Consider the following 20,324-nt stretch of genomic DNA (forward strand, 5'->3'; position numbering starts at 1 on the left):
CCTTGCAACTTGAGCCAAACTTTGTGCTTAATGCCTTCAAATGCCCTTGATTTTGACCTGCCCGCCACAGGGAGCAGCCCAAGGTACTTATCATAGTGCTGCACTTGAGTTGAGCACCACAAATTCATAATAGCCTGCCTGTTATTCTGATCCACATTGGCACTAAAAACTATTGTTGTTTTCTCTCTATTCAATTGCTGACTTGATGCAACTTCATACTGCTCTAATAGAGTTTGCAATCTTACATTTGTTTCCACATTAGCATTACAAAAAATCAAACTATCATCTACATTTCAGCTTAGGAGCTCCACGACAAACCTGTATTCTAGTAACAGCCTTAGTGCTTTCAGCCTCTCTCAGAAGACTAATCAACCCTTCAGTACACAAGAGAAAGAGATAAGGAGAAATAGGATCACCTTGCCTCAATCCTCATGAAGGAACAATAAAACCAGTAGGGGAGCCATTAATCAGAATTGAAAAAGTAGGAGTCCTCACACACATCATCACAAGTTGAATTAACTTCTCATGGAATCCCAACTTGTTGTAACAAATTCAAGAAAACTCCATTCGACTCTATCATAAGCTTTGCTCATATCAAGCTTGGTAGGCATAAAACCTTTCTTTCCTGTCTTCTTCCTCTTCAAAAAGTGTAAAACTTCATAGGCCACGAGTACATTATCTGTGATAAGTCTGCCAGGTAGGAAAGAGGACTGTGTATCTGAGATGACCATAAGTAATACTTGCTTGATTCTATTAGCAATAACCTTAGAAATTAGTTTATATGCAACCTTACGTAAACTAATAGGTCTAAGGTCATTAACTGTTTGAGGGCTCTTATTCTTAGGGACCAGAGTGATAAAAGTGTGATTAAGGGCTTGAGGCATTTCACCATGATTCAAAACATTTAGAACATCAGTTGTGATGGAAGTACCAATGTCAGGCCAAGATTTCTGGAAGAAGAGAGGTGGCGTACCATCAGGCCCTGGTGCTTTGTTGGGGTGCATCTCTTTCAAAGCTTGAAGAACTTCAACAGCTGTGTAGGGTTTAATAAGTTCAGCATTGATCTCAAGAGAGACCTTACTCCTAGTCTCGAGATCCTGCAGAAGTAAACAAAGAAGAAAAGTGATTAACAATTAACCTGTCACAATCGTCTCCTTCCTGCCAACAACCACTTGCATCCTTTAGTTTTGATAGGCAATTCTTTCTCTTTCTTTGAGATGTTTTAACATGGAAAAACTTTGTATTCTGATCCCCTTCTGCTAACCATAAAGCTCTTGATCTTTGTTTCCACATTATCGCCTCCCTCTCCATCCATTTTTGTACCTCAATTGAAGCTTCATCAACCTCCCTTGTATTTAAAGCTATTGGGGCCTTACTTTGTTCCATGGAGAGTTTGTGCTTTGCTTCTTTCAGCTTGACCTAGACCTTACCAAATTTGATTTGTTCCACCTTTGTAACTTACTGCTACAACTGTAAATGTAGTCCATAACACCCTGCATCCCACTAGAGGAAGCTGCGGCAATCCACTCCTGCTGTACAATTCTTGAACATTCAATTTCTCCAAGCCACATTGCCTCAAACCTGAATGGTTTAGCACCTCCCCTTCTTGACTGGGCACCCTCTAGCTCAATCCATAGTGGGAGGTGATCAGAGTAAGAGATAGAACCATGGGTGACTGAGGCTCTATTGAACAGATTACACCAAGAGGAATTACCAAGGAACCTATCTAGTCTCTCATAAACTTGAGCCACATCCTGTCTTCCATTGCACCAAGTGTATTTTGGACCATAGAAACCAAGGTCCCTTAATTCACAATCGAGAAGTGATGAGTGTATGAATGTGCACTCTAAATACCCTATTATTGGACTAAAATGCTAAAATGTTAATAGAAATCATTGGAATTAATGTGTATTGTTGTATTGAGTTTCTATTTATACTCCTGAGCAGATTTCTATATTTAATTTCAGAGTCTATAAAAGAGCAAGTCCAAACCCATTCAAATTTGATGGACTTTCAAGTGGACAAGATGTTGGAACAACCTAAGAACTTTCAACGAGTGTAGGACTCTTCAAATAAGGATAATGATGGGATTTGAAAGTAATTCGGATCAGAGTCCAAAATGTGCTAAGAGATAGAATGGACATACTTTAGTATTTTAATCATAACTTCCGTTCAAATATCAGATTGATCCGATTCTTGATACGTTAGAAAGCTACCTTAAAGGGCTACAAAGTTGTCTCTAATAAGGATTTCTAAATTCGAAATCCTGAAGCATGTACGTGGCTTCCAAGTTGAGTCCTAGAATTTAGGCGATTTTGTGTGCGGGAATAAGAAGACATTAGGGTTTCTTTCCAACCCTATTTAAGCATATCATTAACACAAAAATGAGGAGTTCAGAAGAAGGGAGATGGCTTAGTTTGAAGGAGGAGGATTTGAAATTAATTTCCATGGCCGCCGTTTGCCTTGTTCTCTTGAGATTTTTGTTGTCCATTATATTTATGGGTAACTAAATTCTCAAGTAGGGCTAGGGATGAACTCGCACATTAGATGGTATTTTTAATTTATGTATTTGATTTTCAATTACTAGAATTCTTTTGTTTTATCATTCTCAATTCATTGTTGATGTTTTCTTCTCCGAATAATCATAGAATTTATTCTGTTTATGGATTCAGTCATGCTTTCTCTATTGAATGGATTAGCTCTTTGATTATGTTTGGATCAATTATTTATCTTTATTGATTTAATCTTTTGATGCAATATCACTTCCTGAGTATATTGCCGTCATTGGATTTTCTCAATAGTGATAATAATTTACGTATTTTAAAAGTGGTGAATGATTTTTCATAGGGTTACATTTGGTTTAATCTTGATTTATAATTCTATACCTTCCGATTGGGAATTTTGAGAATTGAGTTCCCAATTCAATTATTCAATGATTTAAGAATAATTAAAATACCATATTTGTGCAAGGGATTTCTGACGCTTTACTGTTTGTCAAACTTGAGTACTTTTTTCGTTAGTCACTTTGCTTCACTTTAATTTACTTTTAAAATTAATCTTTGTCTTCCATTAATCATTTAATATTTTTCTTTAGTTCTTTGTTCTATCTACTATTCTTTTAATTTGTCTCTCTGTAGAATCGACACCCCAAAGCTGTACTACAACTACCATGTTATTCTTTTGGCGTAATCAAATTTTAGCGCCGCTGCCAGGGAGACGATAGAAGAATTGCTAGATAGGTTTTTATTTCAGCAGTTTGTAAAGGTGGTAACTTCATTCCCTCTTTTAGCTTGCTGCATTATTTTTTTCTTTCTTTTCATAGTATTTTTATTTCTTTTAGTCTTTTGTTACCTTGCATGTACAGATATAGAGACACCTTGGATAGATTTGCTTGTAGGCCTGTGGAAGAGTCATAATCAAATTTTTTTAATCCTTTATTTGACAATCCATCTAGTCTCGAGGAAATGAATGAACACGAAGATCAACCAATTAGAAATCTTCATGATTACCTCCACCCTACACGCACAGTCACACCATCATGCATCATGTTTCCAGCTAATACTCGCCAACTGGATTTTAAAACAGGGATGATACAGTTACTCCCTACTTTTCATTGTTTGGAAAATGAAAATCCATATGTGCATATTATGGAGTTTGAGGAAGTTGTTGCGACTTTTCATAGTCAAAAAGCAACTGATGACTTTGTGAGACTTAAGTTCTTTCCTTTCTCTTTGAAGGATAGAGCTAAGAGTTGACTATACTCACTGAGACCCCGATCTATTGGATCATGGAGTGAGATGACTCAAGTCTTCTTTAATAAATACTTTCCCCAACATAAGACTAATGCATTAAAAAGGCAAATATGAACCTTTGTACAAAAGGATAGTGAGACTTTGTATCAGTCTTGGGAGAGATTTAAGGAGTTGTTGAGTATGTGTCCTCACCATGGGTATGAGAATTGGCACATAGTGAGCTATCTTTATGAGGGACTTATACCTAGAGAGCGCCAATTTGTGGAGATGATGTGTAATGGTGTGTTCTTACAGAAAGATCCTGATAAGGCCATAGAATATCTCAATGAGCTTGCTGAAAAAGCTCACTCTTGGACTGGATCTAGTGCTACTGAGGGCACAAATAGGTCATGACCTACAGGAAACCCAAATGGTAGTGGAATTTACCATCTCAAGGAAGAAGATAGCCTAAACGCTATGGTTGAGATGCTCACTAGACAGCTAGATGTGTTAAAGACTAAGGACTTAAAACCAACACACGTGGCAAATCATGCAAAGTCTTTTGGACCATGTTTTGTGTGTGGTGGGGTAGATCACCTTGCCCAAGAGTGTCCTACACTTGCTGAGAGGAGAGGGATGTATGAGGAACAATGCAATGCCTTACGTATGTACAATAAGCCTTTTACAGCTTACTCTGATACCTATAATCCGGGGTGGCGCAATCACCCCAATTTTAGCTGGAAGTCTAAAAACCAGCCACCTGCACAACCCCTAGATCATATCTTGCACCATATCATGCACCTTCATCTTCTAGGAGTCATTTAGAAGACACCTTGCATGCTTTTATTGAGGCACAGGGTAAAACTAATCAAAAGTTTAAATATTTGATTATGCAAGTTGTTGAAGAAAACAAGAAGATAAAGAGCCAAGTATCCAAGTTGATGAGCTCCTTGAGTGTGAATGAGCATGGCAAGTTCCTTTCTCAAGCTCAATCCATACCCCAAGGTCAACATATGGCTCAAGGAAATTTGAAGGAGTTCAATGCCATTGTGACACGAAGTGGTAAATCCTCACACATCCCAACAACTGATAAGCCAAAGAATGTTGAAGAGGAAGAAAGCAAGGATAGTGCTGAGTTGCCCAAAGAAGCCGAGGTAATAAAGAGCCCAGTTAAGATACCATTTTCTCAAGCTTAAAAATCTGGTATGCGAACTTTGGATTCTAGCAATGAAATATTGGAGAACCTCAGACAGGTAAAGATCAATCTTCCTCTTTTGCATGTTATTAAACAAGTTCCTACTTATGTAAACGTTCTCAAAGATTTGTGTACAGTTAACAGGAAGCACCATGTGAAGAAGACAACATTTCTGACAGAGCAAGTTAGTGCTCTAATTGAGCAGCAAATTCCTTCTAAGTACAAGGATTCTGGTTGTCCAACCATTGTATGTAATATTGAGAATCATGAGTTTGGGCAACTGTTGCTAGATTTAGGAGCTAGTGTAAATTTGATGCCTTATTCTGTTTATTTGCAGCTTGGTTTGGGTGAAATTAAGCCTACTTCTGTTGTGTTTTAATTAGCTGACTGTTCAGCTAAGAAACCAAGAGGGATAGTTGAGGATGTTTTGATCTAAATTGACAAGTTTTACTACCCTGTTGATTTTTTAATTTTGGATACTCAGTCGGTTGTTGACTCTGAGTCTAAAATTCCTCTCATATCAGGTAGACATTTCCTTGCTACGGCTAATGCACTTATAAACTGCAGGAATGGACTGATGAAACTATCTTTTGGAAACATGACCATGGAGGTCAACATTTTCCACATCAATAATCAGTCCAAGGAGGATGATGAGTGCCACCAAACATACATGATTGGCACACTCATAGACAAGGGAGTTCACACAACTCATGATTCTGATTCCCCTGAATATTTTCTTATTAATTTTGAGTTTGATACTATGAATGATTCATCTGATGTTGTTGATATTTGTGCTGTTTTTGATGAACCTCAGGATTATGACCCACATATTTGGCAATCGAAATTAGAGGAGGTGTCTAAGGAAAAGGAAAAGCAGATTCCTTCATGCATGGATAGTCCCAAATTGGAATTGAAGCCACTGCCCTCAGGTCTTAAGCATGCATTTCTCAGCCAAGGTGATACTTGTCCTATTAGTATTTCTTCGAAATTGAATGTTGGTAAGCATAGGAAATTTCAGTTGATCGAGTTGGAGGAGTTGAGAAATGATGCTTATGGAACTCTAAAATCTATAAGGCTAAAACAAAAGCGTTTCATGATAAAAATATTGGTAGGAAGACATTTAAGCCTAATGACCTAGTGTTCTTATATGATTCTAGACTCCATAAGCACCCAAGAAAACTTAGGTCTAGTTGAACTGATCCTTTTGTAATGAAGAATGTTTTTGCAAATGGGGTGGTAGAAATAGAAAATTCTAAGGATGGTCGGATTTTTAAAGTAAATGGTCAACGCCTTAAAGTATTAATTGATAGGCAAGTTTCGGAAGTGGAAGAGATTCCACTTGTGGATCCGGTCTATCAACCTTAACCACACTACGCAGGTATGTTTTTCTTTATTTGTTTCGTTTGTTTTGTTTTGTTTTTGTTTTCTCTTATTTTCTTTCTTTTTTTTTTTTTTTTTGCAGGTTAGTTTCATTTTGTCAATTCAGGTTACCATCTTTGCTGCTTAGCGAGCTATCCACGTCACTTATCAGGTGTATTCTACCATTTTTAATTACTCCCCATTCAAATTTGATTCTTAAACATTGAGGACAATGTTTCATTTAAGTTAGGGGGTGGTGGTGGAAATTCAGTATTTAAAATGCTTGTTGAAACTCTGTGGCATATTTTCATGTGTCAAGTGACATATTTTCATGTGTCAAATTTTTTTAATTTTGCATCACACGTGCATCCTTTTGTGACACCCCCAGATTCCGCTTGAGATCGGACGGACATCTGAAGCGTCGGGACATGCAACCCAAGGTTACTTGCCCCCGTTCATGACATATAAGATGCAATATTCCTAACATGCATCTAGCATTATGCAATATTCGCAGCGGATAATAAATTTCATTCTTTCTTTAGCAATACTATGCACCAAATTGAAATATCCCAAATACTTAAAATATACTTCATACTTAATGACATGTTAAATAACTAAGATCACAACAATAGTTCATATGGTTGTGATCAAAAGAGTGATGGAGATTGAACTCCACAAATACAAGTAGTAATTTGAGGTAACTACTGTACTACCATCTACGTCGCACCGTCGCTTAGTCGATCGTTTCCAGTCGGTCGATTCTTGGTTCTCCTTCAGATCCTATAACAAAATCTACCATTCGGAGGGAATGGTAGTTGGGACTACCATAGTGAGATTTGATTACAAATCTCAGCAAGTTAATAGAAAACTTCCACATAGGTTAATGATGCATGCATGGCAGTAAAAGCATGAATGTATAATCAAATCATAAGTAATCATAGCATAACTTGACATACAACATAACATAACTGGCATAACTTAAACTAAAACTGAAGCTTAGCATGTACGTGACTTGAAACATATCATGGACTTGAAACATATCATGGACTTGAACTTAAAATATAACATGGACTTGAAACATAACATGAACGTGAACATGCATAATTTGAACATGAATTTGAGCATGACATAACATAAATGTGAACTTGGAACATAATGTAAGCGTGAACATAACATAACATGGACTTGAGACATATTCTTGTCTCATGGGATTACCATGATTGCGTGAACGTAAACTTGAACATAACATAACGTGAACTTGAAACATGGCTTGAACGTGAAATACATGAACTTGAAATCTTATTCAATAGACTTAATCATTAAAGTGACCATATGGGTGCTACACAGGTCCCATTGAGCCGTGTGTCCCTGCAGATTACCGCATCACATCACAGGTTTCTATACCAGCTGTGAGTGCGTTAATACGTACTCCATAGTTGTTGTGGCCCCACGTATTCTACGTGTCACAATTGCTGTGTCTCACGTAGTGTATGCTCCACAGTTGTTGTGGTCCCATGACTTATTTGTTTGTGCCACACTTGCTGTGGACACACGTAACATAATGTGTGGCACCATCGGCGTTAGTGCCTGGCGCGCTCCAGTGACCAGCTAATTAGGCCCCATTCGCAACCTGTTGACTGTACTTCTTCAACCCAGGGAATTTCACACCTATTTAGACACTCCAGAGTGAACAAAGGAGTTACACTAGGATATTATCCCATCCTAGCACTTAGGGTCGTGATTGACATGAATAACTTAACTGGCAGACATGACATTTCGTAACGTGACGTAACATGAACATGACATAAACGTGACATAAAAGACATAAGTCTTGACGTAGCGTAACGTGACATGAACATAAGACGACATACATGACATACTTTGAAACATAAATGTAACAGACAATATTTCATAACATGGCATACATGTAACAGGCAACATTTCGTAACATAGCATACCATGTAACAGACAACATTTCTTAACATGGCGTAACATGTGACATTGAATATTACGGGACATGAAATACACGTAACAGATGGCATACTTAACATAACATACTTGCAATGTATAGCAATACGTGACATAATATCTTGTGTAACAGATGAATAATTCATGACAGAATAAATTCTGTGTAACAGATAAATATGTAATGACGTGGCATGGCACATATGATAACATGCATACATACAATTTAATTTCCTTACTTATCACTCATACACATTAAACTGATAGTAAGTTAAAAGTTAACTTACCTCGATCGTCGTGTTCTACTAGAATAAAGCGCGAAACAAGAGGAACTGTAAGAGAGTATTCTAAAAGTTAGAAATTAATTACTAACAATTAGAAATATGAAAAAAGACAACATAGAGTAAAATTACCATTTTATCCTCTACATGTGGGCAAATGACCATTTTACCCCTAACTTAAGGATTTGACATCCTAATTCTAAAAATTACCAAAATTTATATTCCTCATGTAAATTTTGTCCCAAACTCAAATATCAACTCATAAAAATTTAAAACCAATCACAACTATGAAAAACTCACTATGGCCAAAACTTACATAGACCATTTCTCTTGATTTTGGTTGCAATTTCTTCCATATTCAAAACCCATGATTAAACCAAAATTTTGTAACAAGGATCTTCCTATCCTAAGTTTAAAAATACACTTAAAATATCCATTAAGAAAAGCTAATCATCAACATCAAACGACCCAAACTTTTTAACAAAAAGTAAACCTTAAATCACAAGTTTTGACCTTAATAAAAACATCTCCAAGAATTCCAAAAAATCAAATCTTACTTCTAACATATTCATAACATCATCCTAAGATCAAACATGCTTTAAATCATCAAACCAAACTCACCAAAAATCACAAAACAATACTTAGAGTTTTTGGTTTTAAACTTAGTCCAAAACATAAACTGTTTTTCCCAACTAACTTTGATCAATATCTTGATTCATGGCTTAAAGACATGTGATCTTCAAACTAACACATCACATGGTTTAAAAATGTGTCCTAAAGAAGATCCAACCATCAAACGTAAAATCACATGGCTAAAAGTTAAGAAAACACGGATCTAACTCACAAACATCAAATTTTAGGCCTAACCGAAATCCTCTTGCATAGAAAATCATATATTTAAACAAAATACTAAATATCTTTGAAATAACATCCTAACATGTATATAAGAGGCTTAGGATCATCATATAAAAATATCAAAGCCTTTGGAATAAGATCAAACCAAGAAATATTCCAACTTTCACAAAACAGAAACTGTTTTTCCACTTCCAGTTTTCAAGTTTCTAACTCTGAGAAAATCTAACATCAAAAGCTTTATTCCTGCAACAAAACTGAAATGAACATTCATAAAAACATGTTAACAACACTCCATAAATTTTCGGACCAAGATATGTCCATTAGCTTGGTCAAAACTTCCAAAACATAACATACTCTCCAGTTTCACGCCCGGAATGACCTTTCCATGGTTAAAAATACTTTTGACCAATGAAATGAGCATGGAATGAGACTAATAAGATATCCACAGAAACTAGAATCAAATACCAGAAACTTTTATGAAGGAGTCATTGTGAGATAATACTTACAAAGAATCAAAAATGGCCACGCAACAAGACCCAGAAATCTGCCCGAGAGAGCTCTTTTGGGTTTCTCTGTAAGAACGGGGGAAAGAAGTGATAAAATGGAATGAAAAGTGCCTTGCACGACTATAGACTCCTGGAGGGGAAAGTTGTGGGCTGGAATGACCCTTGATTGGAGGTGGCTATGTGACGTAAAGTGGAGAATAGTGAGGGGCAAAGACTGCCTGCAGCAGCTGTGAAAGATGGAGGTTGATGGAGTGGATTTCTCCTTCACATCAAGGCACTATTGGGTGCAGCCAATGGCAGTGGGTGGTCTGCCATGTGGGGGAGGAAACTTCTCCAAGAAGCTTTGCCAAGGTGGCCAATTTCGTGGGCCTTGGTGGGCCCCACCAAGTGGGCTTCAATTTGGGGTTTAAAGGGGGTTTGGTTAGGGTTTGAGATGCTGTCAAGCCCAAACTTAATTTTTCTTGGCCCAATCAAATTTTGAAGGTTTAAAAGGTTGGATAATGATGTAATAACAAGGATTTGATTAATTAATAGCATGTGGAAGTGATTTAACCAAGTGATTAAACACAATGCTAGAAATCGGATTAAAAAGGGTTTGGAGGCCAACTTTAGGGTTTGGGAAAACCATTTAGGGTTTTGGTTTCAACCCAGCTTTTGGGGTTTCAATTGGATTCCAACCATTTAGGGTTTTGCTAGGGTTGAAATCCTCTTTGGTCTGGCACAATTTAGTTGATCAGATGAAACAAAGCTTTGCTTAGGTGACATGATCTCACACCTTGACTTCCTTCACAAATCCATCTAATGGTTCCTTTTTGTACCGAGTCTCTAATATTATTTAGTATGTGTGGCTAAGATATTGCCAAGTTTCCAAATAAAACTCCTCCAACCTAATTTGGACATTTCACACTGTGAGTTTGAAAACACTGCACTGGGTGCGCTTATTGTGGTTACTATTCACTCCAAAAAAATGCATAATAAACTTAGTACTGAAAAATTCTAAATATTCATATTAACCTACAGTGAAAATCGTTTACCGAAATTCAGTCCCAAAGTGCCCCTAAAAATAATTTCACAATTTCCAACAGACGTTTCGTCCGGAATTATGAAAAATGGTTATTGCGCCATAAAATCCTAAATAATCCACTGAGTCTAATGGCGCAGACCATAACGTATTTTGACACTTCTAACTATCTCAAATAATTAAACTCACAAATCTAGCATCATAGTGAGTGATAACACTGATTATGACGACAGACTAAAACCTGAGCGATTGGTCGATTCGTAAAAACTTATGGGTTTTTCAAAAGAATCCTAAAGTCAATAGAAATTCCACCAATGAATTTCTAGCGGGCTGTTACACTTTTCACATGTATTGTAACACCCCGTTCCCGAAAAGACATTTTAGAATTTTCGAGGAGCCAGTGTGCTACTACTAAACTTAAATATAAAAAGCTTTTCCTTTTTAACAACGCGCCAGATACGAAAGAATTCCATAAAATAACAAATTTCAATAAATACTGAAAATTCAAAATAAAGTCTGCGGAAGCATTTATTAAAAAAAATACAGAAGTCTTATGTGCTTATCAAAATAATTTATTTAAACCATAGAAATAATCATAGCAAAATCTGTCTAGGCCTCAGCCTTGCCTCCCGGAGTCAAGTCCTGTCCTGCAGTCTCATCTTCATAAATGTCATCACCTGGGGGGTTTAAAAACATGAAAACAAACTAAAATGAGTCGAATACTCAATAAGCAACACATCATACAGTAAACATAATAAACATAAGGTGTCTTGAAAAGCGTGCATATTCATAAATACATGCATAAATAACATGAGCATGAACATTAACTTATCTTTCACTTATCATAGGCCGTTACCCACTGTTGACCCCCGTGAGTTAGGGTTAGCGAATCTAAAAAGATTCGATTCCGCCCGTGGCCGCGGGTTGTGGAATCCATACATAAGGAAGACAATACTGGGTGCACTACCAGCATGCACGACCTGGCAATGCAATATGCCCATAACATAGGTACCGTTTTCATATCATAACATAGGCCGTTACATATTTTATCAAATCATACTTGCATATTTCATAGATTTCAAAAGAAATCACATACATACTTGTCATATCGTATCATAGATTTCAAACGAAATCGCATTCTTTCATAAATGTCGTGATACGTGTTTCATTGCATAAAATCATGATTTTTCTTTTATAAATAATTTTATGAATAATCTTCACATAAAATCATGCATTTCATAAATAATTTTATGAATAATCTTTCACATAAAATCATGCATTTTATAAATAATTTTATGAATAATCTTCACATAAAATCATGCATTTTATAAATAATTTTATGAATAATTTTCACATAAAATCACGCATTTCATAAATAATTTCATGAATAATCTTTCACATAAAATCATGACTTTTTCATAATTTTATCATGTTTTGGGTACGTAAAAAGGGGTTTCCAATAAAGGGCATACATGCATAATATCTTTTATAAAAAGACAAACAGCTCACTGTACATAAGCGTAAGGATATGATCATGCTACTTACCTTGCAATGCTAATCCACTATTTTTTTTGGCACGAAATCGGTCGCCTATAAAAATAAACACGTATTTTGCATAAATTTCTAATTAAACAAGTGATTCTATTTAAAAACCTAACTACTAAAATAGTCTATATTTTCTAAACCTAAACAGTTCCCGACACTAAAATAGCCTTACCCGCTAGTCTTAAATAAGCAAGGATATTTTTGGAAAATAACATACTGTACATGGGTATTTTGGGAAAATAAAATAGAGGGGCATTTTTGTAATATAACTAACCTAAAGAAAAGAATGGTTTACGGGTTGCATGATCCGGTTTACGCGTGAAAGGAAATGCATGCAATCGGGTAGGGTGCGATGCTCACCGAGAGAGGAAGCTGATGCGCGGCGGCTCTGGGTGGCTGGGGAAGGACCGGAGACGCGACTGGGTTCTCTGGGCAGTGGTGGTATGACGCCGAGAGGAGGAGAGTGGGAGTTGACGCCGAGAGGAAGAGAGCGGGAGCTCAAACAAGCCGCAAACAAACCGAGAGAAAGAGAGGGACGACGACGGTCGTGGCTTACCGGGACGGAGTGGGTGCCACTGGGTTGTGCTGGTCGGCGGTTTCTGTGGCTGAGGGTGGCCGGGCTGTGGCTTACGGTCGAAGAGCTCAGTGCTCTGTTTTTGAGGGCTAAAACAGGGGAGGATGGCAGCGGGTTTATGGCTTTTTCGAGGGCGGTCCGTGCGGTGGTTCGGCTACTGGGCAACGAGGTGGCCAGAGGGAGGGGCTGCGACGTGGTTTGCTTGGCTTCGGCAAGGTGGTGCTGCGGTTTCCCGGTGGCGTACAGTGGTTGTGTGTGGAGGAAAAGTGAACCAACGCGGCAGTGGGATTTACGGTGGAGGGAGAGGTGGTCTGCTGGACGAGCTTGAGGGAGATGGTGGAGCTTGTCTTCTCGGACTTGTGCTGCGGTTTGAGGGGAGGAGGTTTGTGGCAAGTGCTCTGTGTGCGTGAGTGTATAAATAAATACAGTGTCGTGCAAGCGGAGGAAAAGAAAGGAGCCGTGCATGCGTACGTTTGATGCGTGAGAGGAGGACTCACGATGGGGCATTGCGGCTTGCATTCTTTGGTGAGTGAAACGTGTATATGTATAATTGTTTGAGAACCTAAAGAAAACCCTAGATAAAAAAATAAAGGAATAGACGTGCATGTGTATGTGCATGTGAGTAGATTGTTTGAAATTCAAAATAGAAGAAAAAAATCCGGCAAGAGGAGTTGTATTATCAAGAGGATTCAAGGGCTGGACAGAAATAATAATAGTAAAACTAATAATAATAATAATAATAATAATAATAATAATAATAATAATAATAATAATAATAATAATAATAATAATAATAATCATAATAATAATAATACTAATAGAGCCTTAATAAAATTATTCAAATTTTATCCCTAAAAAAATATAGGGTCGGGTCGTTACAATTATACTCATTCTCATTCATAATCATCTTCGTGAATTCACCAAACCATCCATAATCATTTTTTGCTAAAGTATTCACAGAACCTTTAATGCACTCATCCAAGCTTTGTGGTTAGATGGTGGTTTGACACATGTAGCTAGAGAACTATTTTGCTTAAGTATTAATGTGAGTTTTGGAGAGGATTGAGAGCCTACAAATGCTATAAGATGTGATAAGCATTCATTGATATGTTGAATTGGACATTTCTTTTGAGAATATCATTACATGGTTTGTGGTAAGATGGTGGATATACTTAAGATATGACGAAGGTCAACTTAGGATCAACGTTTGAGCCTTTCAAGCTAACCCTTTCCATCATACACACCTAGTAGCAAACTTTGAGCCAATAAACACATGTAACATTTTCTTTTCATATGCCCACATGCATGCCTCTCCACATTGGAGTATAGCTTACACACTAATTTTTCCTATCCTTATTACTTCCAAGTGTGTACTAGATGTGGAATTCTTATTTTTTTGCACGGAATAAAAAAAAGAAAATGAGAGAGAGAAAAGGGAAGAACATGAGTTACAAAGTATTCAAGTGATGAGCTTCAAAGGCAAAAATACCAAGGCTGGGTAGAAATAACAAAATACCAGGGAGACATAATTGTTCACCAAATTATTAAAAAAATGAAAAAAGAAAAGAAAAAGAAGAAGAGGTATTATTCGATGATCTGAAAAGTTGGAGAGTACATCAAGTGAGAAGTGTGGTCTACTGAGATATTTAATAAGATTCCCTTTGTATGTACTTGGAAGTTTTTGAACCATTTTTTTCATATAGCCCCGAACCTAAGCCACGTTACAACCTTTTTCTGTTGACCATTCTGATCTTAAGTAAACTTTTGGAAAGAATGGTTGAATTCTCATTTGTTAGTGTTCTTATCATAAGATCAATGCTTGTTTGTTGTTTGTCTATAATTACCAAAATCTCTATGTGATTGTGTGTACACCAGTTGTCAACTTCATTGAGAGAGCCCTTACACGAAACACTATTATACCCGTGAGTTATGGAGTTGAACCTTTTGCTTGATACGTTCTTGATGCTGCATGTGTCAAGGTTAGTGGTAAGATGGTTATAGCTTGGAGAACACACACACACTCTGTGAATTGCTATAAGTGGATTGATCTTGATGGGTTATTGGATTCTTTAGTTTGGTTTTGATATGTGAATCTGGAAAATGTGAATTGGTAGCCTATTTTAGTGATTCTCATCTCTTTCATCTCTTTAGCATAGAAATTGCAAGGGACTAGTAATAAGCAAGTTGGAGGGTGTGATGACTGTACGAAAGTGCACTCTAAATACCCTATTATTGGACTAAAATGCTAAAATGTTAATATAAATCATTGGAATTAATGTGTATTCTTGAATTGAGTTTCTATTTACTTTGGAATACTCATGAGCAGATTTTTATGTTTAATTTCAACGTCTATAAAAGAGCAAGTCCAAACCTATTCAAATTTGATGGACTTTCAAGTGGGTAAGATGTTGGAACAACTTAAGAACTTTCAAAGAGTGTAGGACTCTTCAAATAAGGATAATGATGGGGTTTGAGAGTAATTTGGATCAGAGTCCAAAATGTGCTAGGAGATATCATGGACATACTTTAGTATTTTAATCATAACTTTCCGTTCAAATATCGGATTGATGAAATTCTTGTTGCATTAGAAAGCTACCTTAAAGGGCTAGAAAGTTGTCCCTAATAAATATTTCTAAATTCAAACTCCTAAAGTACATACATGGCTGCCAAGTTGAGTCCTTAAATTTAAGCGATTTTGTGTGTGGGAGTATAAAGACATTAGAGTTTCTTTCCTACCCTATTTAAGCATATCATTAGCACGAAATTGGGGAGTTCAGAAGATGGGAGATGGCTCAGTTTGAAGGAGGAAGATCTAAAATTAATTTTCATGGCCACCGTTTGCTCTATTTTTTCTCTTGAGATTTTTGTTGTCCATTATATTTATGGGTAACTAAATTCTAAGTAGGGCTATGGATGAACTTGCACATTAGATGGTATTTTTAATTTATTTTTTATTTATGTATCTGATTTTCAATTACTAGAACTCTTTTGTTTTATCATTCTCAATTCAGTGTTGATGTTTTCTTCTCCGAATAATCATAGAACTTATTCTGTTTATGGATTCAGTCATGCTTTTTCTATTGAATGGATTAGCTCTTTGATTATGTTTGGATCAATTATTTATCTATATTGATTTAATCCTTTACTGCAATATCGCTTTCTGAGTATATTGTTGTCATTGGATTTTCTCAATAGTGATAATAATTTATGTATTTTAAAAGTGGTGAATGATTTTTCATAGGGTTACATTTCGTTTAATCATGGTTTATAAATCTATACCTTCCAATTGAGAATTTTGAGAATTGAGTTCCCAATTGAGTTATTCAATGAATTAAGAATAATTAAAATACCAGATTTGTGCAAGGGATTCCCGATGCTTTACTGTTTGTCAAACTTGAGTAATTTTTCCGTTAGTCACTTTGCTTCATTTTAATTTACATTTAAAATGAATCTTTGTCATCCATTAATCACTTAATATTTTTGTAACGCCCCAAACCCGGTTGGTCTGGAGACTTACTACTTGTCTCTTAAGAACTTATTTTCCAACACAACTAAAATAAAACTTAAATCTTTAATAGCAAAACTCAATATCAAGTGTTCTAAATAACCACATTGAAAACTCCACAAAGTCATTAATGCAGCTAAAATAAATTAAGGAGTCCGAAATCTCCCGGTAGTCATAATAACCCAACCAATAATTTCATAAATCTTACTGAAACCCAAGATATAAATAAAACTCAAAGACATTATAACTAAGAACATCAGAATCAGAAGTCCTTCTTCTAACAACATCTCCTCAGCTTAAACACATTCACCAATCTAATCCAGGTCCTCATTTGGACTCTCTACATCATCTGAAAAATATTATAATGATAGGGGGTGAGTTATCAACAACTCAGTAAGCAGAAGTCATATGCTAGCTTGCAAACATGAGTATTTACAAAGTATAGTATGCAGAACAAAATATTTTTCAGAGTTATCATGCAGAACATAACATACTTTCAAAAGTAACAAAGCGATGGTTTTAAGACAAGTAAAACTCATAATACTTTGGCATAACATAAACTGAGTATCATCATCAGATCCAAACAGAGCATCAAACAGAGCAGAGACCATGTTTCACCCCCGTGGTAGGGTTGTGCTAACCCCGGTGGCCAAATCAGGCAGAGACAGAGGTGAAATCTTTCCTTTATTCTTCTCGGAGCCCCAAGTGTGCACACAGGAAAGACCACTATAAAACCACTTTGTTTCCAAAGTGGGTGCACTCAGAGACAGAGAAGTTGGTACCAACCCAAACAGAGCAGAGCAAAGCAGAGATAGAGTCCAGATACGAAAGCCAGTATACCATGCCAAAGGTTTTCAGATGTTATATCAAAATAATACAGAGTATCAAAACAAAATCAGACAGTTTACACACACTGAACACAAAAGCCAGAACATCTTTTCAAATAAATGCACAACTTTTCATATTCTCAATATCGCTCATTTTTTTAGATTTCAGAAACCACATGACAGAATTTAGCTCATGTCTACACAATACATGTTAGAACATATTTTTTTTTTTTCGTACAGATTTCATGAGTATGCAAATAAACGACCGAGGTTGGTTTTGTTTTTCCCAAGTTCTCATTTCACCACAAAAATATGCAAAGTTTTTCAGAAAAATCAACCTCAGTCTCAAATAATATAAACTAAATATTAAAGTCCAACAACACAAAATTGGTCTTAGACAACTTAAGACCCAATTTCTAGACCATAATTTAGCAAGTTTAATCCAACTCAAACAACCAAATAACAATCTGGACAGCCCACACTTCGACCCAAAAATATTCTATACCAATCTCAGTATTGTCCAATACAAGCATCAAAACCAATGTCAACTCCGATTATCACTAACTCACACTTATTTTAGCAGATCATACTCCCAAGCAATCGTCAACAATTTAACCAGGACGACACTACACACTACTCCCTCTCCGTTCACAACTCCACAACAGGAAAAAAAATATCTCAACACTTCTAGATGTTAAAAGGCCCCAACAAACCCTTCTAAACATTTCCAAAACACCAAACCAATAATCCAAAAAAATATCATCACCTTCTAAAAATCACCAATATTCGTCATGACCAACGTCAAACTCAAAACACCAATATTTAAATCCAAATCAGCCAACAAATTTAATAGCATAAACCAATCTCACACAAACAACTCCATCATCCAATCCAACCGATTCCCTTACTCCTCGGACTCAGTCCGGCACAACCAATAAATTCACAGTAAATATGAATTAGCGTAGAAATACATTTAAATCTCAAAAGTTCTTTGGGAAAAATACTTACAATGCTATAATATAATTTTTGAAAGATCACGGAGGTGCTAGAAGCGGCAACGTAGCAACAAAACAGTACCAAATGCACTGTGGCCATGGGTCTCAAAAACTCACTTTTGAACGGGTGTAAAGGAAGATCTGAGATTGATAGGGTGGGGGTTAGGGATGTCGGTGAAGTTAGTAGTGGTGGTGGTTGGCCGTGTGTGGCGGCGCAATAGGCGGTTGAAGTGCAAAAACACCCAAAACGGAAATATTGATGGTGGGGCTTCACCGGTGACAGATCGGAGGTGGGGTTGGGTCCAATGGGTTGCTAGGAGGTCAAGGATGATGTGGTGAAGAGATGGTGGCCGGAGATGGCGTGACGGCGGCGCAAGGAATGCCGCGGTTTCAAAGGGCTCGTGGTGGCTAACGGCGGCCCGGCTGGGGCTGGAAATGGAGGGGTGGCATCGTCGGCGGCTGGGGAAGCTAGGGAGCTGGGCGGTGTCGACCACCGCCGGTGCACGACGGCACTGGGGGCGAAGGAAGAATCGGACGGAGAGAGGGAGGGGCTGGCATTGCACGCGGGAGGGAACCAGAAGAAGAAAAAAAGAAAAGAAAGAAAAGAAAGGAAGAAAAGAAAAAGTAAGGAAAAAGAAAAGAGGAAAAAGAAAATTTAGGGAAAGAAATGAGGTCCAATCCTCACATCTTAGGTCACAAAAATGATCCAATGGAAACGATTTTAAAACAGCAAGTGAAATAAAATAATTCAAACACAGTGATTAAAATGAAAATAAATAATTAAACCCAATAATAAGCTAATTTAATATGAAAAAAAATTTAAATGTATTACAATAATCAATTATAAGATAGCACTTCAGAATAATTTTCACAAAAATTAAAAACATAAAAATAAACCCACTAAAAATCCAATCAATTTTAAAATAAGAGAAATAAAATTTTAAATTAATAACAAATAATCTTTCAATTAAAAATATACTAAAATACGGGGTGTTACAATTTTTCTTTAGTTCTTTGTTCTTTCTACTATTCTTTTAATTTGTCTCTCTGTGGAATCGACACCCCAAAGCTGTACTACAACTACCGCGTTATTCTTTGGGCGTAATAAAGAAGCATTTGTTGGAAATCAACCATTTGCTATTGTGGTCGATCTCTTCCCCCCTATTTCTCCTGTATTGTTAAAATCTCATTGAAGTCCCCAAACACAAGCCAAGCCTCCTCAGGGTACCTCTTCAAACTTCTTAACAGATTCCAAGTTTCCATTCTTCTTGCAGTGTCAGGTTGACCATATAGACCTGTCAAGTACTAGGTTCGTGACATTTCCGTTACAACAACATCAATATGTGATGCTGAGTAACTCAGAATGGACAATGGCACATCTTGCTTTCATAACATTGCAAGGCCCCCACTTCTACCAGCAGCATCAACAGTTAAGCAACAATTAAACTTAAAATCTAACTCTCCAGAATTCCATTTTTGCAGCATTAAGTTTTGTTTCTTTCAAAAAAAAAAAAACATCAGGATCTTCTCTTCTGATTAAATCAGCAAGAGTATGAATACCACAAGGGTCCCCAAGCCCTCGTATATTCCAACTAAGGATCTTCATTGAGCTTGGTGGGGCTGTGTTCCAGCCACCACCGCATCCTGTGAAATGGAACCCTCACTCCCATTATGGCATTTAGCATTACTTTTAAGTCTCTTAGGATTTCTAGCAATCTCCAAAACATCCTCAGAACCATGATGCCTCTTTGACCTCCCATAGGCACTTTTAGAAGGAGAATGGTGCGCCTGAGACCTTAAAATTCTCCTCCATTTACGAGTCAATCTAGAAGAAGAAAACAACTCTACCTTTGCATTCAAAACTTCCTTCCCGCCAGAATTATTGCCAATAGTAGCCTCCACTATTGAATTGTCACAAATACCCTTCTGTTGAGAGTCAAATTCAAGGCCCTTATCTTCTGCAGC

The 20,324-nt window shown here is 36.8% G+C and overlaps 1 protein-coding gene and 1 non-coding gene across 3 annotated transcripts in view; both read right to left on the reverse strand.

The window, feature by feature from the left end:
• Positions 1-20,324, reverse strand: part of LOC109001242 (F-box/kelch-repeat protein At1g74510-like) — a 945,981-nt gene that overhangs the window by 267,584 nt on the left and 658,073 nt on the right. The window lies entirely within an intron of this gene.
• On the reverse strand, positions 3,845-3,952 carry LOC118349509. The gene has a single exon (XR_004802466.1). It is a non-coding gene; the product is annotated as a small nucleolar RNA R71 (small nucleolar RNA).

The sequence above is a fragment of the Juglans regia genome, chromosome 9 (assembly GCF_001411555.2).
Source record: "Juglans regia cultivar Chandler chromosome 9, Walnut 2.0, whole genome shotgun sequence".
NCBI lineage: Eukaryota > Viridiplantae > Streptophyta > Magnoliopsida > Fagales > Juglandaceae > Juglans > Juglans regia.